Source organism: Psammomys obesus, unplaced genomic scaffold, assembly GCF_907164565.1.
Source record: "Psammomys obesus unplaced genomic scaffold, mPsaObe1.curated_primary_1811, whole genome shotgun sequence".
Lineage (NCBI taxonomy): Eukaryota > Metazoa > Chordata > Mammalia > Rodentia > Muridae > Psammomys > Psammomys obesus.
Genome location: NW_026585609.1, coordinates 8,376,169 through 8,390,959, shown reverse-complemented (window position 1 = coordinate 8,390,959; position 14,791 = coordinate 8,376,169). Strand labels below are relative to the sequence as shown.

At 38.5% G+C, this 14,791-nt stretch overlaps 1 protein-coding gene across 1 annotated transcript in view; it reads right to left on the bottom strand.

The window, feature by feature from the left end:
* Positions 1-14,791, bottom strand: part of LOC129679658 (killer cell lectin-like receptor 5) — a 45,499-nt gene that overhangs the window by 24,672 nt on the left and 6,036 nt on the right. The gene's annotated exons all lie outside the window — the stretch shown is intronic.

The following is a 14,791-nucleotide window of genomic DNA, read 5'->3' as shown; positions in this document are numbered from 1 at the left end:
AGAAGAGAAGAGAAGAGAAGAGAAGAGAAGAGAAGAGAAGAGAAGAGAAGAGAAGAGAGAAGAAAGAGAAGAGAAAAAAGAAAAGAAAAGAAAAGAAGAAAATTTCTCTGGGTAGTTTCTCAAATTTAACAGAATATATTCACTTCTCACTTCTCAATTGACTAGAATGTTTTATGTATGAACTCCCATTGTTCTACTCCACCCATTTGGTTTCTTTTTTTACAAGCTAACGCCTAGAAGTAGAAGCGGGGTTATAGTTTCCTCTCTTTCTTTTTTCTTTTTTTTACTTTTAAAGATTGTTATTTTTTTTTAGATAAGGGAGGGAGGGTCAGATGGGGAGGGAATGAGGAAAGGGGCTACAGCTGGAATACAATATGAATAAACTGTAATTTATGCATAAAATATAAAAACTTAATTAAAAATCGATTATTTTTTAATCTTCATTTTAGGAGTTTTGTACATGATTACTCTCCGAGTCATCTCCCTCCCACAGGTGCTCTCCACCAAGCCCGGATGAAACAGAGGGCTGTAGTTTTCAATGGAAGCCAACAGGATATTGTTTTCAAATGTTAAAAGGAATAAATGATAAATGTTTACAAGCCATACAAACAGGTGAATTTAAATACTTTAAACATGTACCTTTGCCGCCAGCCTCTCTGGGTCCTTGAGTCTCATCAGGCCCCGCTGGGTTCTGCAACCCTGAAGACTTATGAAATCTCACAGTTGCATAAGTGATCTCTTCATCTCTCATCATGGGAGTATGTGAAGTATGTTCTGTGTTAAACCAGGCCTTGAGTGGCTTCAAAAGAAAAAGTTACAATGTCTGCCTTTAGGAAGGCGCCTGAACCTGATGCTGCAGTGTGGGGTGGGAGGAGGTGGTGTCTGTTTAACTCCCCTAAGAATTCAAACTCCCTAACATGGGCCTGGTCTGATTTCCACTGAAAGGGCGAACTCTCTGAAGGCTTCTGTTAAAAGTCATTTGTACTTCTAATGATCATAGCACTTATTATAAGGAAATATGGAAAGATTTTAAAATTTACTAAAAAAAATCATCGTAATATTGACACAGCTTGTTTGTTCCAAATATTTGACAGATAAAAAATGGTAGGCAAAATTGGCACTACTGAAAAATCATTGAAAAACTTTAAACTCATTATTTAAATAAGTAAAAGTCAAAGCTCTCAGAATTAAAATAATTGTTTAAAATTATTTACTCATTTTGATGAACACACAAATAGTTGAAAGTTAATACTATAGGTGATCCAAGGCACATAACTATCTCTTGGGTGTACCTATAAAGCCCAAACACCTGAGATGCCCAGCTTCACCCAGCCACCGCTTACACATTCCTCTCCAGGGTTGGGCCTGCTAAATGGCTGCAACTAGAAAAGATCCCACTTAGCAGGATAACCCAGACCTAGAAAGATAAATCCACATGTTCTCTCTCATCTGAGGCTCCTGCCTCAAAGTCTTCAGAAATGCTACATAACCTGGCCTAACTGCAGGAAGGAAGAAAGGGGACATTTGTGGGGTTGGGATGGGATCAATAGAGAGGGGTATAGCAGGATACCACGTGAAGTTTTAATTCAAAGCATTCTAGGTACACAATCATGTCGCATAAGGAATGTCACATATTAGTATATGATGTTGCCAGAGGAACCTGTATGAAAATAAATCCCACCACTCCGCAGCCATTAGGTAATGCCCGTAAAGGATTCGATCTGAGGATAGATATCAATACGTTATTAAATGGTAAATATTTGTAGCTTACCTTATCTCTTTCATTAATAACTGAGATGAGAGCCAATAGATAACATGGACAACAAGCTGACACATAATTTTATTCTTCTTTAGTTTTTTTTTTTAATTTATGAAGTTCTCAGAAAATATTTATATTTTCCCTTATTTCTTGAGGAAAAAAATTCTTTCTCTTAAAGAATTTTTAAAAAAATATTATTGATTATCATTGCTGTTGGGTGTGGAGGTACCTGGGCCACAGTGCACCTGTGTCCAGAGAAGAACTTTACCAAGTCTGTCCACTCATTTCACCTTCCCTTGGGTTCCCAGTATTGAACTCAGGTGGTCAATCGGGCTTGTGCAGCAAGTACTTTATACACTCAGCCTCTTACCTGGCTCCTGCTATGATTTCTGCAAGATGGATAACATATAAACATCATATGACCTGCTTAAAGAGCAATGAACTCCATAGATCCTCTCTCTTGATTTTTTTAGCACACGGAAGTTACAGCATAGTCAGAAAGAAACTAACCAGTGCTGAGCTCCTGTTCTCGCATGCTGCCAGAGCTAACCAGACCTAACATGACAAACAGAGCTTCCCCACCTATCCCGCTCTCAATATCACACCATCTGAAATCCTCTAGCATACATACAATCATGTGATAGAAAAAAAAAAAAACAATAAAAGCAGCTGTTACCTGTTTCTCTACCAGCAAGTGATTCTGGTGGAGGGAGCTGATGCCCTAACTGGGGGACAAGTTGCCCTTTTCTGGCCTGTATCCCCTAAGAGGCTCCAAGAAGAATGGCAGAAATGAATCTCCTGTGAGCGATACTCAAGCTCATGTTTTTCTGCCCCTCCTCTTGACCAAAGTAAAAAGAGGAAATTGGGTAACGAAAGCTGATTTTAACAGCAAAGAAAAGAACCAACGTATTGTGCCAGATGCTGCCAAAAAAAAAAAAAAAAAAAAACTATAATTGATCATAATTGATATGTGAAGAATGAGAAGATAACACACCTACAGGGAAAGCAAATGCAGTGTCCTTGGAAAAACTATGAGTGAAAAGAGGGGACTGCAGTTCCTCTGCTCCTCGTTTTGTAGTAGGCTGTTGAAAAGTTTATCTTATGTTGCATTTTTTTTAAAGTTGCTTCTTGTTTTTGAACTATGTTATTTGCAGCTAAGTGTGTCTTAGGAATACCTTTAAAGAATTTGCATTTCCACTATGAAACGCTTTTTATATACTCTTCTAGCTTCTTATTCATGTTTATTGTGAACATTGATGTCATCCCATATGGAGTGGTTTTACTTCTGATGTTTTTATGATGCTGGGATATCAAAGCTAAGACGCTGAGCATGCGCAGCAAGCACTCTTCTACTGTGTTACAAACTCAGGCTTTGGTTTTGTTTTGATCTGTTTTTGTTTGTTTGTTTGTTTGGTTGGTTGGTTGGTTGGTTGGTTGGTTGGTTGGTTGGTTGGTGTGTTCTGTTTCGTTTCTTTGGTTTGTTGGTGTGTTTGTTGTTTTTCTGCTACAACTCTTATATCATACTTACTGTGAAGCAGAGGCTGACCTCAAACTCACAGTCCTCTTGAATCAGTCTCTTCACTGCTGTGATTACAGTTGTACATCACCACACCAATTTGCACCATGTTTCTGATTGATATTTTCTAATAAATAATGAACATTTCTACATTTTATAAATATTGATCTCAAGGTTTTTAAAGCCATGAATAATTATTAGTCACTTAACTACAGCATAAATTAGACAATCCTTTACTGCTGAAGATTCAAGTTGTTTTATATTATTTTGTTTTTGTTAGTTTAAAAATTACATGTAATAACTTTAGAACATACTTAGACATTTTATGCATGAATTCGTGGGTTTAAAGGAGATACACATTTGAGGAACTCTAATATAGATTATCACATGTCCTCTTGTTTATTTATAGTCTTTATCAGTTGGATGTGAAACTAATTTTTAGAGATGAGATAAGGGGAGTTTTTCTTTTATAAATTTTGCCCATGGAATTGTGATGAGAATCCCTGGGAAAAAAGATGAGTCAATAAACACCAATTTACTGATTAGACCATAGTGAATTGGAGAGGTTGGAATGTTGTAGGTCCAGGGACTAATTACCTTACCATAGGCTAGCTCTAGCCCCCTAAGTAGCTATTCTTTGCCTGCTGTGTCAGAACTAATATCCTGTGATGCATAGACTAAATCTTTTTGCAATCTGTGAACTTAGCTGACCACTAACTTCCACCAGCCGGAAGCTAAGAATGTCATCTGATGACCTACAGAAAAGCTTCCTGCCCCCAACCTCTCTGATGTGCCCACCATTTGCATGTTGCATTTGCTTTGATTTATGACTTTCTCGGTTCTGAAAACTACAAAACTTTATGAAACTGCTTCCACATTGGAACATGGAGTCATGGTCACTCAAAATGGCTCCAGGATAAACTATCTTTTATTCCCTTTAGGGTGAAAGCTACTTTTTGCATCAACAGGTCTTTATTCCAAGCTCTTGCTATGCACTTTGACAGTGAAGCTTCACATTCTAACCATGCCGAAGATTTCAGACACTCCATTGTGGTTGGGAGTACAGCTCAGGGGAGGGCCTTGCTTGGTATGTGCAAAGTCCCAGGCTTGACCCCAAATAGAACAATAATGGTAAATAGTAATAATAATAATAATTAATAATAATAATAACAATGATAGTAGCAAAACAATGATAATAATAATAAATAAAAGAAAGGTGGTAAGAGACTATTCGATTTCTACGGTTTGTCGCCAGGAACTAAGCCTTGGCACAATATGTTCAAATCTCTCACTAAACTATACTATCATTTGATGGTAGCCTTTCCAACTTGCTGACTTGTTTTGATGAAACCCATTTAAATTGCACTTCAAATAAAGTGACAGTGGTTAACCAACCATAGGGAAATGGGAGACGGGCTGGGGAACAGAAGAGGAACTGATGATGCAATGACAAGCCAGACTCCTAATACATTAGGCCAGAAGTGAACTGCCTGCTTCTCTCTTCTGTTACTAACTTCTAACCAACCTTAAACCATAACTCCTCAGAGGCTTCCTTAGCCTTTGCTCATCCTCATCAAAACACTCTTTTAAGGTTTTTTTTGTTTTGTTTTTGTTTTTGTTTCCTTCCTGATGTGTGGTTTGATATAGTTCAGGGTGGCCCAGAACAGACATCTAGCTGAGACAGGCCTGGAAATTCTGGTCTTCCTCCATCCCCTCCTTTCATCTAGGATAGCAGAGTGTGAGCCACCGAATCCAGCCCTCATGTCATTCTTGCACTGTTGATTGTGTATTTTTCTTATTTTGATGAGATGTTTTATCCTTACTAATTTTCCAGTAAGCCTAGAATTACAGCTTAGAGAATTATAGCTTTTAAAACAATCAAATAGATATATGGTTCAACTTATACCTTAACTCTCAAACATTTTAAGTAAAGATATAGTGTAAAAGTATGATATTTAATTAATATCTGCCATCGTTTATAATCCTAATAATAGTATTCACATAGAGGACTAGAGATATGGCTAGGCAGTTCAGAGCATTGGCTACTCTTCCAGAAGACCTCATTTGATTCCCAGTACCCATATGGAACTAACATTTTATTGACTTTTTAGTCTAAGCACATTTTTTAATGGTTGGTTTTATTTTAATTCCTCACAAATTAAAATCAGCTGGTGTTAGTGCTAGCATTTCCAGGCTTCCATCAGAAGAGCCACCTGCTCTCCAGGAATCTTAAAGGGTCTTTTAAAGCTTTTAATCTTAAAGCCACACTGGGACTACTGACACACCCAGTTTTATTTACTGAGCAACCACTGAGTTGTCAGCTTCTCCAGTGAGAGACAAGGACCAAGTAAATAAATGGATCCTCAACTCTCCATTGTGATTTGGCTATTGTTCATCTTTTTAAATGAGCAGAGCTAATAAATACTTATATATGTTGTCTTGGTTTGGGCTACTGGTTTGAATAAGAATGGCCCCCATAGGCTCATATATTTGCATGGTTGGTCAAGAGGGAGTGATAATAATTGAGAGAGATGAGAAGTTGTATATGGCTTTGTTGGAGTAGGTGTGGCCTTGTTGCACTGGGAATGCCACTGGGAATGGGCTTTAGAGTTTCAAAAGCCCAAGTCAGTCTCCCTGCCTCCTCTCTCTCTCTCCCCTTGCAGATCCACATGTAGAACTTTCAGTTGCTTCTCTAGCACTAAGTCTGGCTGCATGCTGCCATGCTTCTTGCCATGATGACAATGGATTAATCCTCCGAAATGCAAACATGACCCGACTGAATGCTTTCCTTTATAAAAGTTGCTGTGGCCATGGTGTCTCTTCACAGCAATAGAACAGTCACTAAGACATGTACATACATATGTGTGTTTAGGTGTCTCCTTGGTTCTTTGGTCTCTAAGAGGTTCAGACTGGTTATCTTAAGAAAGATCGAGTGACTGTGGGCACACGTGACAACCAGAATGATTGCTCCTTTCTTTCTCCTGATATTGACTATTTTAATAGAAGGAAAGGTGATGATGTGTTCTGTGCTTTGCTTTCATCAAAGCCTATCATTTAGGCACAAATTTTTATTTCCACAAAAGAAATCAGAAGGTGATCAGCACTGTCTTACAAAATGATAAATAAGTCAACAGATTTTACACAGCAAAAAACGAGAAAAGGATCACACTTTTGTGAGCAGCAAAAGGAACGAGATGGTGTTTCATGGCAAATGGGGCCACTAAGCCAGGATGTACAGCTACACTCAATAAAGCCACCAGCCATCTGAATACCTAAACTAAATTAACATTAAATACAATAAAAATAAATAAAAATGTAAATCTGCTGAGGCGAACAAATATGAAATGATATTTGACAAAGGAAAACATTTGAGTGACCAATAAGTACTTGAAAAGATGGCCAGTATCATCAGTTCTTAGAGATTTCCTCAGTTTGTCACAATCATAAAATTTTAAAGCATTGATAATGTCAAGTGTTGGCAAAGATGAGGGGAAAAGGCAACTCTCCCACAATGCAGGGAAAGTAAGATGATGTAAGCTATTCAAAACAGCCTAGAAGTTTCTTCTAAATGAAACTGCATTTAACATAAGAATTCTGACATCAGAGTTCTAGACGTTTACTAAAGAGAATTAAATCTACGCTCACACAGTGATTTACACATTAATTGGCATGAGAACTTTTATTTATAACTGTTAATTATCAGAAATATGTGATATGTTCACACGAACATGTCAAAACATTAAGAAATATATAGAATATTTGTGTAATATTAAAGTGCTTTCTAACAAAATGATCTGCAGAAAAACTTCAGTTATCTAAAAACAGTTATTATTATTATGAAATATACAGAGATATCTGGATGCAACCACAAACCTGTGCATAATCTTGTGACAGTCTGGACTAAGCCATACTAATTTACAGTACAAGTAGCATGTGTCTGCTTGCCCAGGCCCAGTTGGGGAGGCAAAGATGCAGAAAAGAACTTTAGGTGGTAAAATAAGAAAAAATGCCTTGCTAGGGTTTGATGGTTATCTTAGTTAGGGCTTTTTGTTTTGTTTTGTTTTGTTTGTTTTTGTTGTTGGTTGATTGTTTTTTGTTTGTTTGGTTGGTTGGTTGGTTGGTTGGTTGGTTGGTTTGTTTTGGTTTTTTAAGACATGGTTTCTCTGTGTGTATGTAGCCTTGGCTGTCCTGGAACTGGATTTGTAGACCAGGCTGGCCTTGAACTCAGAGATGCACCTGCGTCTGCCTTCCAAGTTCTAGGATTAAAGGTGTGTGCCCCCATTCTTGGCTATTTAGGGTAATGTGATAAACACTATGAGCAAAGCAACTTCAGAGGAAGTGGAGGGGGGGTTATTTTCCTTTCACTTCCATGTCACAGACTATCAATTGAAGTAAATCAGGACAGGAACTGAAACCTGACAGAAACCAGGAGGCATCATTAGATGCAGAGGTCACACAGGAGTGCTGCTTACTGGAAGTTTCCATGACTTGCTCAGCCTTTTCTTTTTTTTTCTTTTTTATATGATCCAGGATTACCAGCATAGACATAGCATCACCTGCAGAGAGCTAGGACCTCCCAATCAAACTCTACTTAAGAAAATTCTCCATAAGATTGCCTGTAGACAGAAATTGATGCATTTTCTCAATTGAGATTCCCTCCTCTTAGATGACTTTAGCTTTTGCCAAGTTAACGTAAAATTAGACTGGACAATTCTTGAAGAGACTTATGTATTTTAAAAACTCATATTTCTCATGGCTTATAGTGACTTACATTTTATTATATATACACTCCAAGGTCAAATATGAGGTGTTTTTTTTTTTTTCAAATGTCAGAGTCAGAAAGCAAAGACAGAATTAGTCAATAACCAATTTAGATAGAAAAGATATTACAAGTGTAATCACTGATGATAGTATGGAAACATCTGTAGTAATATGATCCAGAAAACTGACAGATATGAATATGGATATAGGATATGTTCTTAGGTCAATACCAAATTTCTTGAGTTTTATTGTTTTAGTATGATGATATGAAAGAAACAGTTTGTCCCTAGAATATTTATGGACAGCTTGTTATTACTATCACCATCCTTATTATTATTAGGCTTAATGAAACAGAGTGTCACTGTGTAGCCCACAATGGCTTTCGACTTACTATGTAGATGAGGTATCACCCAAACTCATGTACCTATAAGGTTGTGAGTCTTAGTCATGGCATCTAGCTGATCTCAATCAATATTATTGTTTCTATAGGGTTTCAACTTATCAGCTAATGAGACAGACAGACAGAATGAGAACACAAATGGACTATGGATGGTTGTATGAGTTTCTTGAACTAGCCTGGTAACTATTCATCAAATACAAGTTTATATATTAATGCCAATAAATTCTTTTCAAAAATAAATTCTTCTATGTACAGAGAATAACAAACACTAACCAACCAGCTAACAAACAGAAACCCATAACAACATCCTAGTTCTGAATTGTGATGTCAGAGCAATGGGTATTAAAATGGTGGACCCTAGTGTGCTGTCTTGGGGTGATGAAGTGACGAAGTATGTGTGCTGTTAACACGGCTCTGTGTTTGGTTCTGTGTATCATTCTGAAAACAAAGAATGATTCCTCCAGGCTTGGACCAAAGGGTGTCCATTCTGTGGACACAGGCTGCTGTGTTTAGTAGGAAGGAAGATGGCTTCTGCTCTGTTAAGGCAGATTTCAGAAGAATGTTTCATCCTTTCCCCGCTCACTGCCCTATTTGCTCAGCTGACTGTGATTAAAACATTCAGTCACTAAGTAGTCACAAAGCATCACAGAAAACAAAGATGACAAAGAAATAGTTTTTATTTTTCCTTCATAGTGTACACTGAACCAGGGAACTTATCCCACCTCTTCTCACAGATACAGGGGAGGATTCTAGCACAGTCGCCATCATGTATGCCTCGAAAACTGAAAACCGCACAGCCTCCAGGTGTTTGCAATGATTTCATGGCCGTCAAATTGCTGTGAAACAAAACACACAATGGGTAGTTATTTAAGTCTGAAGTTTATATTGTTGCAGGCCACGATTTTGAAAACATTTTATCAACCAAAATATATAGGATATGGAATTAATCATAAGTATATTATTTAAAGATTTTTTTGTTGTTTTCTTAAATTCCTTTAAAAACAAGGTCTTGAGCCAGTTACATGGCTCAGTGGATAGAAGATATTGCTACCAAACTTGACAATCAGAATTCAAACCTCAGATACCACACAGTAGGAGAAAGAGGTGACTTCAACTGTCCGCTAACTAAATATACACTGTGACATGGCCACATAGATGAACACATTTATACAAAAATAAATAAATAGTATAAGATCTATAATACTAAATATATAACACATAACATATAATAAATGTAATAAATACATAAAAGTCAAAATGCTCAATCACAGTCCAACTCCTTATCTATTCCACACTAAGTTTCATCACCAAGTAATATTAATGTTCAGTATCTCTGAGGGATAATTTTATACTAAAATTGATTTTCTATGCTGCTTCTTTTTGCAATAAAGGCATTTTTAAAGCAAGAAAAAATAAATGTAGGTGACACACGTGAAAAGCTCACATTACTTGGGCAAAACGGGGAGTTTCAACAAAGCTAGTCTGATGAGAATCTTTGTCAGAGAAGGAAAAAAACAAAAACAAACAAACAAACAAAAAAAAAAAAAAAACAGAGTGAAATCCACCAAACCCCATAGGCTGAGACGTCAAAAGGGTAAAGATCCCTTTTCTTGAGCCCTGGATTTAAGACAGTGAGAAAGTGTTTGGATTTACCATAGAAACAGACAGAAAGAGAAATAAAGCTAAGCTGCCCGCGGTCCATAGACAGAACAGGTAAGATACAGTAGGACTCTCCCCCTGACCCAATTGCAGCAGTTGGGAGCAGGAGACCTGGACCTGCCCCTCATCACCGGCAACACTCAGGAGAATGAGCCCTGCAGCTAGCCTGGACAGCAGAGATGACCAGGGATGCAGGGGAGACTTCCCGGAGGACATGAGCAAGAGAGAGCTGGCAGAGCCACTCATCTGCCTTGAGGTGGTTTGTATCGGGGAGGTGGGCTTGGTGCTTTCCTTCCCTTTTGCCCCTTGTCACCTGTGGTTCCAAGGTCATGATTGCCGGAGAGCTGGCCCTGCCCTTACCAGCTGCAGGACTCAGGAGAGTGGGCCCCGGACCTGGACTGAGCAGCACATCTATGTGACTCTGGTGGCCTGAATGCAGGGCATGAGAGCAGGACCATAGAGGAGCTTACCCTGCCCCCTGCTGGCTGCGGCATTGAGTGAGCTAGCTGCGGAAGTGCTGGAAATCTCACTCTGGTGTGAGGACATGGAAAAGCTGGTGAGCTGACCAACTCAGCTACAACCCAGACCAAGATCCTCAGTTGGCCCACCCCGACATCTACCTCATCTGTCAACTCCTGGAGTGTGTGAAAGGGCCAGCCCTCCAGATCCAAAGCCGTAGGATCTCCATGACGCAGCACAACGGAATAACCTACAGGAACTCCAGTATTGATAGAGTTTGAAAAGCCAGAGGCCTCAGAACAGACCAGTTACTCATTAACAGTCAAGCAAAGCTCTGTAGGCACAAGGGTGGGTATATTGTGGGTCACATTGTGACACACTGCAGCTTCCATGAGGAGATGCTTTCTATGCTATGGTTTGTTTTGTTTAATTTTGAAGGAGAGGAAGACCTCCCCTATTAGTGGACTTGGGGAGGGGCATGCATGCAGAGAGGGGAAGAAGGGTGGGGTCGGGAGGGGAGGAGGGAGGGGCTTATGGGGGATACAAAATGAATAAAGTGTAATTAATAATAATAATAAAATAAAATAAATAAAAGGAAAATACAGAAGATAAATACGAAGGGATGGGGAGATGAGTGGGATTGGGATACATGATATGAAACACAACATAGAATCAATGAAAAGTTTAAAAAAATAAAAACATGAAAAAGATGTACTAGGAATGAGTGTACACATTAGCCAGCCATAAGATACAATAACAGCTACAATCAATAAGGCAGTGTGCAAAGAGGACCCCGCAGACACCAACCATAGACACACATGAAGTACATATTATGTACTCTTAACTTTACCTCCAGGTGATGCCCACATAGACCTCTACACAAGAAACACAAGTCAGGCTCACAGCTTCTCGCTAGCTTCATCAGAAGCTGAGATTTCAAGCAGATTGTATACAATCAGATAGATTGTATTCTATCACAACTCCTCACTGGAGAAAATGCTTGTGGTGGTCACAGAAACTTTCTAACCGCCGGACTTTCTTACTCAGATCTCACTTCTGGCCCTAGTAATCACACCATCATCAGGGAACAGTTCTGTAGCATAGTCAAGTTCCACAACGATCTCCCAACTCCCCAATCTGGATGCCGGCATCTGCAGCTCACTCTAAACGTTAGCACCTGCCCATGTGTGGCTCTCTATGGCGCTGTAGGCTGTGAACAAATTTCTTAACTCTGTGGCCAGCCATGCTGGAAAGCAGGAGCAAGCCTAGTGCTTGGGAGGAGGAGGCAGGAGGAGCAGAGCTAGCCTGTGTGAAATGATCCTTTTTTTTTTTTTTACACAACAAAACTAATAACAATAGTACTAGTTTGCATGATTTAAACATATTAATACATCTTGTAAAGCTGTCTGTCCTCTGGCTGCCTCTGTGACAGCCTGCTTGAAAGGATGCTTGGAGAAAAGAGAGAAAGTTATTTTCCTGTAAATTTGGAACCTAGCTGTTCACCCTGACAGGGCCACATTTAAATAGAAGTGAGCCAGATCTGCCATGTTCCCAGTCTCTGAATCAAGGTTTTCTGAGAATGTTACTGCTGTGGATATCATGTCTCAGATAGTTAACTGTAGCTGTTGAAGGAAAAAGCTCAGTGAAAGCCACAAAGGAAATGACATCATAAGCAAAAGCCAGCAGAAACACTACCTCCAAAGCATACAACTTCAGACACTAGTATTACAATCCAAAGTATATAAAATAAGAATGGTTGATATCCTCTCAGGAAAAAAAAAAAAAAAAGACAGGACAAAACAGGCATAGCCAATTCTTTTAAATTATATAAAAGGCAACTTAAAAATAACAATCTGCCAAAGTTATTTAAGAACAGAATTATTAAGCACAGAATTCCCACAGGAGAGATTTTAATATTTCACATTTTTGAAAACATAAATAAGCAGGGGGATGATAACTAATACGCTATGAAAATAGAGGTGGGTATTGTGAAGATGAAAGGATCGAATGGGCACAGTCCTGCAGGATAAGGGACAGGAGAGGATCAAGGGTGAATTAAAGAAAATCAAAGGATGGGTAAAAGTCTGCATGGACACATACTAGTTAGTGAGGGCATAGCTGACCAACAGTATGCAGACTTCATGTTCCTTTGGTGGATTGGGGTTTTGTTTGTATCTACTTGGTTTTTTGTTGTTGTTGTTGTTTTGGTTTGTTTTGTTTTTTTTGGCATTTTTCTCTGATTGGCTTTGTTGTTGTTGTTTGTACGATTTTCACTTCTTGGTTAGCGGAACAAAGAGAAAAAAAACAAAACAAAAAACAAAAAAAAACCATGAATTTAGGTGGATGGGGTTAGAAGTGAGAAATCAGATCAGTCACATTCTAACTAAAATAATATTTAATATTATTCTAATAAAAATATACTCTAACCAAAAAAAACCAAAATATAATTATAAAAAGTTACAACTGCAGAAAACATGAGTTATTAAAAAGAATCAAAGAACAATTCAGGGGATGGCTCCAGAGGAATTACTGTCAGGGAGTCTGCAGAAGTCTCTAACACAGCACAGGCTATTGCCTCTGCCTTTCCTTCCCCACCAGAACTACATGGTAAGACCCTATTGCTAGAGACACCACACACTTTACTATCAGAACAGAAGAAAGAAAGATGACACAAAGCAATCAGGAAACGTCTTCTCTGGGTAGCTTTAAAAGGATCAGAAACTGCTTTGTAGGCTGCAGGAAAGAAAAAAAAAAGTGTGAATGGACCAACCCTAACAGGACCCTGCATGCCACAATGCTGACATGCTAAGAAAAGTGTGCCCATTATTATAGGATAACTAGTTGCTTTCTTATGGAGTTAAGTTCTTTACAACACGAGGGAACTCATATTTATAAATAGCAAACACTTATACAAGCTAACTACAGAAACAGGTTAAGTGAGTGAGATACCCGTACGCATTGTTTCTGTCAGGATGATCCAGTCACCTTATGTCACCTTCGCCTTTTGGTTTGCTTGTGCCCTGTGTATCTTAGTAGACACAATCCTGACCTGTGTGCTGTATCACATCACCAGCAGCCAGCTTCTAGACCATTCCTCTTCCCTATCTCACACCTGATCAAACTCTCCCTTATGCAACTTATCATCACCCATGAGCTTAAGTGAAAATGAGGAAAGCTGTGTGAAAAGAGAGAAGAGATTACACACAATCCTTCCAACTCGCACAGTGCTAGAGACTGAGGGGTCAGGAAACTCACACTTTAGATGGGCCATTCCCAGTCCATGCCCATTCCCCATTGGTGTTATAGGATAGTCCAATCCAGTAACTGTTTTTAGAAAGCTGGGGCTGGAGGAGCTTCTGTAAAGGAAATAACACATCTTAAAATAAAATTTCTGTCTGTTTGATGAGGAAAGAACAACCATAACTGGTCCCAGCTACTCCCGTGTCAGTTCTCTGATGTCCTTTCAGTCCCTCCAAGTTCCCACTAATAGTTGTTAATATCACAACAAATGTCAGTATTTAAAATGAAAGCTTCTGGTGTCTAGAGATACTGTATTCGTGAAATGATTCGTGACTGTATTTCTTAGACAAAGTTTCACTGTATAGCCATGGCTGAACTTGAATTCACAATTTCCTGGCTTCAGATTCCTAAATGCACATTACATGCCTGGATCCTTAAATAAGCCTGACACTTTATGAAATTATTCAGCGGCATGTTTCAGAAGACTACAAAAGCATGTGGGAAGTGTTCATCATAAATGAGAGCCTGTCTTCAAAGTAAAATCATTAAGATGAAAATCCTGTGTGAAATGCTATGCAATGAGCTCCATCGTCCAGAGAGGAAGGCTTTCTATAGTTCTGATTTGGAAGTGATAGAACTTGAGGAGAGGAGCAAGAGATATTTGGAAATGTTTAATGTGGCTTTCATGTCATCACATCTGAGCAGAATGATGACTGCAAAAATTACTGAATATATTTTAGAATGCGAAACAAGTTAACTAAGTTTATTGTATCAAATAGAAAATTATATCATTACTTGACATAAACATTTATTTTATGCTGTAATTGTTCAAACATGAATTAAATTTGTGTATAAGTTGTATATCATGTTCTAAACAAAAAAGGTTTCAAGCTGATCCATTTCTCTAGACAAACACTGGCTACGCATTTGGAGACATTTCTTCAGTAACAAATATAAACAGGCAATGTGGGCATCTGACAACTTGGCTTTTTTAATT